The sequence below is a fragment of the Oryzias melastigma genome, linkage group LG20 (assembly GCF_002922805.2).
Source record: "Oryzias melastigma strain HK-1 linkage group LG20, ASM292280v2, whole genome shotgun sequence".
NCBI classification, from domain to species: domain Eukaryota; kingdom Metazoa; phylum Chordata; class Actinopteri; order Beloniformes; family Adrianichthyidae; genus Oryzias; species Oryzias melastigma.
In genome coordinates this window covers 1,811,545-1,822,324 of record NC_050531.1, presented here as the reverse complement: position 1 = coordinate 1,822,324, position 10,780 = coordinate 1,811,545, and the positions used below count along the sequence as shown (strand labels likewise).

General features: G+C 39.9%; 1 long non-coding RNA gene across 1 annotated transcript; it reads right to left on the bottom strand.

Annotated features, from left to right (window-relative positions):
• Positions 1–7,033: 7,033 nt before the first annotated feature.
• On the bottom strand, positions 7,034–8,997 carry LOC118600220. Its single transcript, XR_004949813.1, has 2 exons — positions 8,925–8,997; positions 7,034–7,360 (listed from the first exon to the last, which is right to left on the bottom strand). It is a non-coding gene; the product is annotated as an uncharacterized LOC118600220 (long non-coding RNA).
• Between the last annotated feature and the right edge of the window lie 1,783 nt (positions 8,998–10,780).

Genomic DNA, 10,780 nt, shown 5'->3' with positions numbered 1-10,780 from the left:
TTTTTTTTCATAAAAAATTGAACTATTTACTTCATGGTGCGTTGTCACGGTGACACAGAGGCGTCGCCCAAAGGAAAGTGATGCTGATCATCATGATAGGTTAAATAAAACATCAGTTCAGAGCGAAAGTTCACCTCCTACCGCTTGTTTTTGTCCAGATCCTGATAAACATTTGTTCTAAAGGATCCTGCGCAGTGATATGGATCAATACAGAAGTGACCCGAACTTTTTAGTTTTTTTCCTCCAGGTCTGCAGGTTTGTTTCTTACGGCTGTAAATCAGCATCTTTGTTTTCTTGGAGTAAAACTGCAAACAAAAGTCTTTAGCGTTCTGCTCATCTTACCGTTGATGTGTTTTTGTGTGCATAAATGACACTTTTGGGAAATAAATGTAAACATTTCAAACAACAATGAAGCTAAAATTTCTCTTTGTGCCGTTTTTGTTCAAAAGCTGAATAGTTTCATCAAATTTACCTGGTAAGACATTGTGTTTAATCACAACACAAAAGTGCGATTATTGTGATATATTTCTTTAAATCAAATGACAAAATAAATGTGCTAAATGTACAATTTTGTGTGTAAATTTCATTTTGTGAGATAAGTGGTCGGCAAATACTGTACTTTTTCGAGCAGTCCAAACAAAAAAATACAAACATAATCAATATAAATAAAGTTTAGCATAAAATGCCAAATGGGTTTATAAAAAAATATACACTTTGCGTGTCAGAAGATCAATAATCTCCTGTTGTGAAAAAAAATAATCGCGATTAATTTTTCCCCAGTTTGCGATTAATTAATTTTTTTCTTCTTCTGAATCCATTCCCTAATAATGATGCTCCTCCGACTGAATCCTCCGTCCTACATTCCTCCTCCTCAAAGCTACGATCTGTCCCCATTTTTTAATCAACATGGTGATGCAGAAGCGACAAAACTCCTCATGGGATCAACCAAGGAGTGAAAGACCCGCTGGGACCAAACAGGTGAACCCAGGTGGGCTCCTGAAGCCAGAACTGCACGGAAACACAAAAAAAGGAGAAATCCCCCAGAACCAAAGGTGACCTCGACCCAAACCCAAAAGGACAAAGTAACTCTGAATGTTAAGAGACATTTTAATTAAACTATATACACACTTTCTCTTTTTAGACTTTTTTGAAATAATTTAAATGTAAAATTTGAAAAAGCAAAAAACGCTAAAATGATTCTGAGAAAACGGGGAATAAAATACGTGTCAAAGATGATGCAGCATTGATGACAGAACATCTCTGACTGCAGCAGCAGAAAAGTCGTGAAAAATGATTGAAATGAGTTTCTGCAAAAGAGCCGATACGAATCACAGAAACCCTGAGCTGAAAACACGCTCGGCATCCTCCCCGAGAGGAACCACCGACTGAGTTCTGACTGAACAGTTAGGAGAAATGACCAAACTTTAGGACTGAACACAGAAAACGAGCTTCCAGCATCACAGTTATGAAACAACCAGGAAAGTTGGAGTTCAGCTGAAGGAGCAAACATGTTTACATGGTTTATGTCAGCTGGAAAACGTGTTGTTTACTGGTGGCAGGGATCATTTCGACTGTCTGAAAGTCCAACAATTGGATAAAACTAACTTCAGAGTAGTCTAAAAATGAAGACGTGAACTCACCTGTAGAGGTGAGGTCCTGCTGTCTGCTCTTTCTCCTTCTTCCTCCTTCTGCTAACACCTAAAAAGGTGCAAACTAAAATAAGAAAATCCCACTTTTTCCTTCATTCCTGTCTGATCCATCTCATGGAATCCTGACTTTTCCGGGTGAATTCATTTGCTTCAGATGGTTTCTCTGCAGCGTGTGAAGGACAGGAAGCAGCAGCACCGTCATCAGCTGCAGCTTCCTCTCACAGCTGTTGGTGTTTGACAATCAGCTCCAGCCGGTTCCTGCAGAAAAAGCTCCTGCAGCTTCAGCAGACGGTTCTGGACTTGGTGCTGGTTCACAGATCACAGAGCAGCAGGATGAGGTGAGTCACTTCCACTCCACTCTCTGATCCACCCAGCTGCTGCTGGGAGTCTGAAGCTGAGTGTGTTTGCAGATCTGCATTTCTGATTCCCTGTCTTCTGGTTGGAATCATCTCCTGCTCTTCACCACCAGGAGGTAAATCTACTCATTTGGATGATCCGTTGACTCTGACGCTGATTCTGAACGTGTCGTCCTGCAGCTGTCTCCCTCACACCAAAGGTCGTCCCCCTCCTGATCGATTTAACTCCTTACTACAGGAAGGATTTGTCTCCGGTGAATCCTGCCGCATCTCCCAGACTCCTCCGGAGCGCAGAGGGTGAGGAGGGGGGTGGGCGTGCTGCTCCCAGCAGCCCGTCATCTGGAGGCCGGCGTTCTGGATCCGACTTGAACAGCAACCAGCAGCCCGTTCTTACCAGTGTAAACTCGTGGACCCGAGGCCGCGCTGCCAGGTCTCACACTCGCTACAAACAGAGGAGAGTCCTGTTCAGGCGCTTCCACTACTCGCCAGCGGCGCTCTGATGAGGCTCTGCACGCGTCTGCAGGTTCTCCATCTCACAGGTTCCTGACGGTCCAATCAGGACTGCAGAGACCTCACTGGTCCAGATGTGTCCAGGAAGCAGCCTAGACTGGTCCTCGAGGCCTTCTGGCTGCAGGAGGAACATGTGACCACAGCTGAACCTTCTACAGGTTTACACCTGAAATAAAAGCTGTGCAGCACGTTCCACCATGTCTCATTCTTCTGTTGAAGCTCCTCAACAGGGCAGGAAGGAGGATTCCACCTGGATTTCTGTTTACTTTCACCTCCAGCTGCTTGATTAGTTCTAGTATGAGGGGTGGAAACTCTAAGAATAAAGAGTCTAAAGCTGGAGTGTCAAATGTTATTAATGTAGCCCAAAGTGTCTCATTGGGGCTCAGCTGTCGGCATATTTTCCCATCAGCTCTCACCGATCTGCACTTGGTTTGGTAGAGTTTTTTTTTTTCTCCTTGAAGAACTTCTCCACAGTCGACTTAAAGAAAATGTATTAATGAAGGCGCTGCAGAATGGTCCAGCGCTAGCGTTGTCCCATGTTTGGAACAGAATTTAGCTGACCACAATAAAGAAATCCTACAAATCATTTTTTAGAAGAGGCCAGACTTTGGACCTGCCTGCGTTAAACTGCTTCTGCCTGCAGTGAGTCACGTTTAAGACCCGCCCTGATGAAAGAGGTGATTTAAGATACTCTTTTGGTATTTGTCTGATGATAGAGGACAGTAAGAAAATCAATCTTAAAATTGAGTTTCTGAGTATTTTATTTAACCCTTGTGCTATCTTAGACATGTTTACTTTAAAAGTGGGGTCATCTGGACCCACAAGACAGCACACTGAACTTTTCTATGATTTATTTTTTTTTATCTTCACTGGTGTCCTTGAACATAAGATCCTGTCCACTTTTGTCCACTTGTGTGGAGGGATCACACATCAGTATAAGGGTGAGAGAGTTCAAGGGTTAAATTGTCATGAATCAGGAGCAGACAAAAACATGTAGTGTGAAACAGAATGTGACATAAATGATGCTGGTGGGGGGAAGAGGCTCCAAGGTGTCAGTAACGGGGAGGGGAAAGGGGGCCGGAGTTTCTCCACCCACAGTTTAGAGGCAAATTTCTAATGAACTATCGTACCTCTGGAAAATATGTCTTAGAAAAGGATTTTTTTTTTTCAGTTTTGCTAAAAAAAACAGCCTTAATCATCATTTCAAAAGTCACCGGGAACGATGTTAAAACAGATCAAAAGGTGATTGGAGGAGGACTTTCACCAAATTTGATCTATGGTTGTCTAAGGACTTCCTTATGAGGACATTTTGTTCTCTTTTTCACATTTATTTTATCCATAATTTTCCAATTTAACAGCCTTGAAGTGACCTCAGCTTTCACATTTGTCACAGGAATCCTCTTTTGTTTTAGAACTTTTTGGTTTTTTTTCCCTGAAGAAGGAAGTCTTAAAGGGTTTTTAGGTCTCAAGTTCCTTTTTCAGTGATTCAAACAGAATATATCTCGTATCCAAACATGTCAGTCAGGATTCGACCATGATCCCTGAGAACATAACGAAGCGTCCAGGTTCATGGTGAAGCTCATACGTTCAGAAGAACATGCTGCTGTTTCCATGTGAAGAACCAGTTTACCAACAAGCGGACGGTTTGTTCTCTGATACAAAATGCAAATCTGTGATGGCATGAAGCGCTCCGACGTGAGTTTGAGAAGATCTTTGGCTTTCCCATCCAGAGGGGACAGATGGTGAGGAGATCAGTCATTCCTTCTGAGGGTAAACAAGCCCAACATGTCCCACTCATTCACGCCTCGCAGACGGAAAGAAAGCTCCTCAGCTGCTGCGCACAAATGCATTCCACTTGATCTTCGTGTTCCTCGCAGTCTGACGGTCTCAGAGTGAATGTCACTTCAGAGGGTCAGAAGTTCTGAGCAGAAGATTAACATGAAGAAACAGCATTCATTAGTAAAATGATGAAATTAGAAAATCTTTCTTGTTTGGCCTTGTCTGATAAAATGTGAGGCTATAGAAGGAGTAGAACTGATTATTTAAGTAGTAAGAAATCCTTTTGCTGTTAATTTCTTTGAATTACGGCTACAAATAAGAATCAGTTTGCCTGAGGGCTGGCCAGAGGAAAAACAAGCCGGAGAAGGGCGGCTGTGTTTGCAGCAGATTCCACGTTGTGGAATTCACTTCATTTCAGGGAAAAGCTCCACCAGTTCAGACTGAGGCCTTCTTCTGCAGATTTCAGCCCAAATGTTTCCCAGTCACCAGGAAACTAAATAGAAAGCATGGATTACTCTAACAAAGTTGACTCATACACACTTAAAATGACTTATAATGACATCCTGGTCCTTAGACTTCCTCCCCGTTAAGGAAAATCTCCCAAAAAGGGATTCTTGGGGGAAAAAAAGAAGGAACCTCTGGGATGTCCGCATGGAGGAGGACCCTCTCCTGGGATGGACAGGAGATGTACCAGGATTGTTAGAGAGACCTTATCTAACTCTACAACCACATGTTTGAATAGTGCAGCAGATGGGCTTCATCCAGATGGAACTGGAACAGCCAGAGGCGAGGTCCACGCCCAAGGACAGGAGCACAGCTGGAATCTCTGGAGGGACAACACATGAATCACACTGCACCAAACAGAAGCACAGAGAACCGAATGATCTCTTTGATCGTGATAAAAGAAGAAATCTTTCTGGACCAAACCAGAGATCTCACCTGAACTCTGGCTCTTTCAAAACTAAGGGTTTCTGTTCGATGGTTTTCATTTAAGATTCGATACACATTTACATTCATGATAGACAGAATTTGACTGGTGACCTTTGACCCTACACCTTCCATCAAACTGATTTGACAGATGGTTTTACATAAATTCTAAGTTTTTATATAAAATGTACATAAAATGCATATAAAACCATCTGTCTTCTGTAAAATTAGATTGATGGATGTTTAGGGTCAAAGGTCACCTGTCAAAATGAGTTTGATGGAAAGTATATTCCTGATCTCTCTCATCATCCATCAGTCGATACATAAAAGATTCGATGAACTGTGGCGATGCGATTCAGTTGAATTATTTTACCTAAATGGACACAATATAGACAAGTATTATTCATTTGAGATTAAAACTATGAACAAAAATCCCTTTTAACAGAGAAACTGTTTTTTACAAGACTAAATGTCTGCTATCTTGATGCCAATCGAATTATATTAATATTTCTTAAAGTAACCATTTGTGGTTTGAAGCACAGTTTTTTCCTCATACTTTCTTCTTCTTCTGGAATAAAGTGTAATGTTATGCGTGATCACCACCTAGTGGTCAAACTGAAACGTCCACCAGGAGAAGCAGAACAATGTTTATGATGTTAATGATCTGAACATTTTTGTTAGAACTTCTCCTTTAGAGAATCCATGTAACTCTGGATGATATTAACTATTAATGATTTCACGGACACATTTACAGTCTGAGATTGATATAAATATTTTTATGTATTTCTAAACAAATGCGTCTAAATGTATAAACCATGTAAATTCAAAACCGAATTGAATCAAACTGAATTGAGTGGATCGTAAGAGTTAAAACAATCACATTTGAATCAAATTGGTTCTGGAGAACATTATCAATACCCAGCCCTAGTCATATATTTGTTCAGGTATTGATTGAAGTGCTATAAAAAAGTGGTAGATAAATAGATAAAAACATTCCTCACAGTTGGTCATCTTCAGCCAATTGGAGTTGACTCCACTTTGTAGAAACAAGCCTGTGATTGGACGACTTTTTGTTCCATAAATGACAAAGACAGTAGAAAACAACAGGAAGAGAAACTCGTAGTTTGACAGAAATTTACTTCCTGATTTATTTATTTTAACATAGTTTGTGGTTTTTAAGCGATAAAGCTTTACTAGATCAACATCTCGATTTGTCTCTGTATCCTCTCATCCCTCGTCTGGTCTCATGCAGATGAACTCGGGTGCGCTTCACTTCAGTGTGAAAGCAAACAGACTAGAATCCACATTTCTCACGTGTGTTTCTTATGTGTGTCAGAGGCTGAAAGACTTGATGAAGTCTCAAATCAAGTTAGATTCCAAATTCTTCAGGAGATTTCCCGTTTGCTCACTCGACATCTGTAAGCTGAACACGCTCAGAAGCCGCTTTCTGCATCTCTACTCCTTCTTTTCACAAAGCTCTCCTCTCTGTTGTGTGTTTGTGGACGAGGTGATGATCTAACAACAGTTTTTAAAGGTGTTTTTTTGGAGCTCCTGGTCTGAAACTTCTGTCAGTTTTTAATGAATGGTGCCTGAGGGCTGCAGATCAGGGCCGTATCGGGTTTAGCCTCTTCCCGCGAGTCCAGACACTTCTCTCACTCTAATGATGGATCATAAATGATGAAATCCACAAATACTTTGAACATTTACTTTAAGAAACGCTCCTGAATCCCTGAAATGTTTTGGCACACAGTAAAAGAGCCGAGAAGCTCTTTTCATTCTAAATAGAACGACTGTTTTTACAACTTCTTCTTATTGACCCACACAGATTTAACAGGATTTGTTTTTTCTTTGCTTGATGGAAAACTTTCTATTCTTATGTCCCAACATTTTAAAAGTTTTATCGACTCTAAAGATGGAGATCATGTTTCTGTTCTTTGAGTTTTCCTCCACATTGATCCCTCCCACACGGCTGGAGAGGTCCATGGAAGGCGGTCGAGTCTTCGATTATCGACCTTCTCCGACTGAAGGATGGAGGAGGTCAGAGCAGTGAACCATCATCATCATCATGTCTGCTCAGATTCCACAGCTCCGACTTTCAGTACAACTCAGAGAACTGCTCGTCGAAGTCTGAAAGAAAAACTGAAAAAAACGAAGAGGAATGAAAAAAAATGATGTCACCATCGGTTCTTATGGGTTCTTAAGGGTTAAAATAATAATACTAAATATGTATTTATATTAAAGACCTCATATATGCAGTTTTAGCAGCTAACTTTTCTTTAACCGCTCTGGTATCGCCTGTCCGTCCTGGGATGGGATCTCTCCCTCATGTGGGAATCCCTAAGGTTTCTTCTTTTTTTCCTGACTCAGGTTTTTTTAGGAGTTTTTCCTTACCGCGAGGGAGGGTCTAAGGACAGGGATGACCGTTCTTTATAGTCTGTTTAGTTTTTACCTATTGTGCATATTTTATGACTCCATCTGTGCATCTGTAAAAACTACAGGCATGAAGCCCAATGAGGCAAATTGAATTTGTGATATTGGGCTATATAAATAAAATTGAATTGAATTGAATTAATAAATAAACACATTACCCTCAAATGGTAACCACGTAGAAATAAAGTTTATTTGTGGTGTACAATAGGAATTATCCCCTCCCAAAGATCAAAGTAGATCAGAGGATCAGGATAACACCAACACGTCACCCAAACCTCCATGTCAATCATCTCAATCATTAGCCAATAGGCAAGAAAGCCCCGCCCCCACATGAACTTAGACTCAATAAAAAAACAAAAAGTCTGAATTTAAATTGTTCATTGAGAATGATTGCAAAAAGCAGCTGATAAGAAACATTTTTCATATTCTAATTTTTTTTCAATTGTAAAATATTTATATTACAGACTGTCAATATTTATTTTAATTTTGCAATGTTTACTTTCCAGTTTAAAACTGTTTTATGACGTTTACTTTTTTTTCAAATGTAGAATCTGGTTTTGTTCACTTTAACCTGATCTGAATGAAATTGAGACAAAGTTAAAAAGAAAAAAGGCTGAAATGCAAACGATAAAATAAATGTGAGAATAAGGAGGATTCCTAACAGAAATGAAATTTAATCTCCAGAATTTTCAATGGGCCAAATTGGAGTCAAATAATGTTGATCAGTATTGAGAATAAAAGAAAAGAAAATGTAAAATCTCGTAACGTTATTACGTGTTTCTAGATCTGGGATGAGGATATTTCCTGATACTTGCAGAACACAAAGTCATTACTTATTTGGTTTCATAAATTAGTTTTGCTTTGGTTGGAAATGAAGAAGAATTCTAACAGTTTCCTTTTAAAACATTTTTCTTTAAATTCCCTTTTCTTTGTCTTTAATTAGGTCACAGAATGAGAGTGATGAAAATAAAAACGCGGTTTGGAGGATCGATTTTTCAATTTATTTAAGAGACAAGTAATGTAGTCACATTGTGAAAATGAAAAAACATTTCTGTTTATGCAATTTTATTTTTGGTACAAATTTGGTACAAATTTCCTAGAAAACAAATTGTTAAATGCTCTTTTCTTTATGATTTTAACTAATTATCAGAATGAGACGTGTTGAAGAAGAAAAAGCAGTTTGAAGGATTTCTTTTTCATTTTATTTGAGAGTCAGAAAAACGCTTCCTGTCGGGTTTTGTCCTGCTGATGGATAATTGTAGCTCTGCTTTACCTTCATTAGGATCTTCATCCAGTCAGTCCTGGACGAGCGTCTGCGCAGACGCAGCCGCAGCATTTTATTCCACTTTAATGCAGAAGAAAGAACATGATGGTTAAAGAAACTCAAACATTCAATCTTTAGAGTCGGACTATTTTTATCTTTGATGGGGGGTTCTGGGGGGGCGTGAGCAGAACTTTCAAATGGAAATGAAGTCAAGAACACAAACGAAGGCGTGTGATGCTGGATGCTACCTTTCGTCCCTGCAGGCGGCTGCAGGAAATCATACAAAACACGCTTTAGTGCTTTGAAGCTAAAGCTGTATATACCCCCCCCCCCTCCCCCAGGACCGGCGGTCACACGAGTTACACAACGAATATTCCCCCATTCTGGGGTAGCTGTGTTCAACGGGGGGTCAGCGGTATCTGTTTTTCAAAGAGCAGGAATTTAGCTAATTAGCTGAAGTCCTTTTGTTACGAACTCATTAAAATTAATTCAAACTTTATTTTATTTGCATAACTTGTTTGGATGAAACAAACACACAAAGACGGAGCGTCGCCGCGTTTGATTAACGAGCGTCTCTGGACAGAAAACACAACAAAGACTTGGGTTTCATTGAAGACGCTGCGGAGGGAGAACGCCGTCCTCCCAGAGATGGCGCCGGCTCGGTTCTCTGCTTATTGACAGCAGTTCTGTCAGGATCCGTCTGATGTTTGAAAGGAGCCTGAAGTTAATTTGGATCATCTTGAATAATTGGCCTTTCTGAATCTGCTGTTAGGGCGCTCTCAGCTATTAATGAAAAAGAGGGAAATCTTTGGGGGCCGATTGGACTGGAGCGGCACAAAGAGCCTCCGGCTGCGGCGCCGCTCGCACGACCTCCTGATAAGGTTGCTCAGGAATCCATTATGCTTCTGTAAACTGTCAATGTCCATAATTTATTGACAAATGGACACTTCTGCAGTGGATTTTTCTGTAATTACTGTGGGCTTAAAAATAGCTTCTGACCTCGCCGTGACTCACGGCGTTCTGCTCTCTGATTGGCTCCACAGTCAAATGTCAAACGTCGGCGGTTTCTCTGTCAGCCTGACAGGGAGAAGCTGAACGTCTGACATAAAGTGGGAAAACTTCAAATGCTTCAGGATTCTAAAGAGCAGAGAGTCTCCTCGTGGAGTCCTTTCATCCGATTCTTTATTTATTGTTCTGAACTCTTTTCTCTGAGCGTTTGGATGGCGGCGGCGCCGCGGTTCTGCAGTCAGAACCTTCAGAGATGAATCCAGAAAGAAAACCGGCTTCACCTCCAGCACCGACCTGAAGCTCCGACTCATCACAGCCTCACTTCTGTGTTCCGACTCGGTGTCACAGTTTTAAAGATTTTCCTCTTTTTGCTTTAGTTTCTTTTGTTACGCCTGAAAGATACAAAACACAAAATTACAGTTTAAGAACTTAAAAAAAAATCTATAAAACTGAATTGATCAAAAACCTGAAATTTCAGTCAAAAAAATCTATTTACATAATCTAAGAATTGAAAAAAATGAACTAAAAGTTAATTCAACTTATAAAATCATTATTAAAACACAAAAAATAACAAGACTTTTAAATTAATTTAAATAACTACAAAAAACAATCATAAGTTGATGAACTTTTCATTTGATTAAAATCGTCCAGGAATATTTGGTCGAGTTCTTCTGTGTGTTTGTGTATGTGTGTGTGTTGTATTAAAATGTTTATGTGTGTTTAAATGTGTGCGTGTATTTGTGCTTTTTAAGGTGTGTAAATGTGTGTGTTTGTTTTAATCAGTTTGTTTTATAGTGTATAGATATATATACATGTATATATATATACATATATACATGTATATATGTATATACATA